The sequence below is a fragment of the Pelmatolapia mariae genome, linkage group LG9, assembly GCF_036321145.2.
Source record: "Pelmatolapia mariae isolate MD_Pm_ZW linkage group LG9, Pm_UMD_F_2, whole genome shotgun sequence".
Lineage (NCBI taxonomy): Eukaryota > Metazoa > Chordata > Actinopteri > Cichliformes > Cichlidae > Pelmatolapia > Pelmatolapia mariae.
The window spans coordinates 27,176,434-27,177,987 of NC_086235.1; the positions used below are offsets into that span (position 1 = coordinate 27,176,434).

At 37.3% G+C, this 1,554-nt stretch overlaps 1 non-coding gene across 1 annotated transcript; it reads right to left on the minus strand.

Annotated features, from left to right (window-relative positions):
- Positions 1–1,127: 1,127 nt before the first annotated feature.
- On the minus strand, positions 1,128–1,216 carry trnat-agu (transfer RNA threonine (anticodon AGU)). The gene is given in 2 exon segments: positions 1,128–1,163; positions 1,179–1,216. It is a non-coding gene; the product is annotated as a tRNA-Thr (tRNA).
- Positions 1,217–1,554: the final 338 nt, after the last annotated feature.

Sequence of the window (1,554 nt, forward strand, 5' to 3'; positions counted from 1 at the left end):
TGTTTTGAAAGCTCAGAAAGTCATCCATTTCTGTGTTTGACTCTAGTTTTTATTCTAGGATTAATTCCATAGAGATTGTGCACAGTGTGATGTAAAAAAGTAGAAGCTAAAAGTAAAAATAGTAATATAAAAATAGTATTTTATATTCAGTTCTGGATTTAACAGGCATCCAGTGGAGAAAAGTCAATATAAGAGAAAAATGCTCTGTCTTTCTGTTTCCTGCCAGGTTTTCTCTGAAGCTAAATGCTTTCCATGGAGTTTTTAGGACATCCTGATAGTAACAAATTACAGTAATCAACAGGGAGGCGGCAAAGTCTTAAACAACAAATGGGCTCATCTGGGATTTGAACATAAGAAACTGAAACTGGGGATCATCCCCAAAAACCAACAAGTCACAGGAAACAGCCACATTCTCCTTTTAAAAATCTCACATTTCAGTGCAACAGTTTCCAACAATGTTTCCTCTACTAAGTTTTAATATTACTCTAATTGATCTTTCTGCGTCACAAAATAAACTTTTAACATTTTTTCAGGTGAGAAAGAAGCCGTATAAACTTCAAACATCTATTTGGTTTATCAAGACATCGCATATTTGCAAAAGTGCTCTGACATTTTCGGAGACGTCTGTTACCCAGTCATTATCGTGATGTGCTCGCGCCGATCCACATCACGTGGGTCTATACTTTCAGTTCTATTGTTCATATTTAACAAAATAAAAATGCAGACATAAGTGTACACATTAGTTTTGACTGCTAATGAAAATAGTTTTCTTTACAAATAACTCTCTCACTGAACTAACAGCCAATCCCTCAACAAGTTTGTGCTCTCTGCTCATATTGCCTTCATAATAAATCGTTTTGTGCTTTTTAAAGAACTTATTTTAACATTGCACTCAACAACAAACAAATCCCCCCTAACAACAAAAGTACCTTCAACGGCCAAATTGCATTATATTTCTTCAGGTCAATATACAGGCCGCAAGTTAGGAGTGAGGTAAGCGGAGAGAGTCCCAGGTATTTATACACCAGTGGGATGTGTCCCTTAAAGGAATCCAGGCACTCATCTTTCCAAGCTCCTTAGACGAACAGGCCCTGGATGACTGAAAACAGACAAAACCACTATCTTTTAGGCACTGCTGGGAGTTGAAGCCAGGATCTCCTGTTTTCTAGTTTAACATTTACTAGACAGGCACTTTAACCAACTAAGCCACAGTGCCACATACACTAGCACACAGATGAGTACCTGATGAACACTGAGAAAACCTCCAAACATCAAACCAATTTGAGTGTGATGGACCGAGCAGTGAAGGAAACTTAGGCACAGGTTAAAGTCCAAAAAAATGATTTTTTATTTAACCCAAAAAACATAATTGGTTAAATCATGCAAAAAGAATCAAAATCTTGGGCCCATAAAAGAGGTCAAACTAACAGAACTCTACTCAAAGTTGACAACACTACTGATAACTCAAACAAACTGACCTAACTTAACGAGACAAAGGGGAAACTTAAATAGTGGCTGATGAGCCCACAAAAAACACGAGAAGGGGTAAAACAC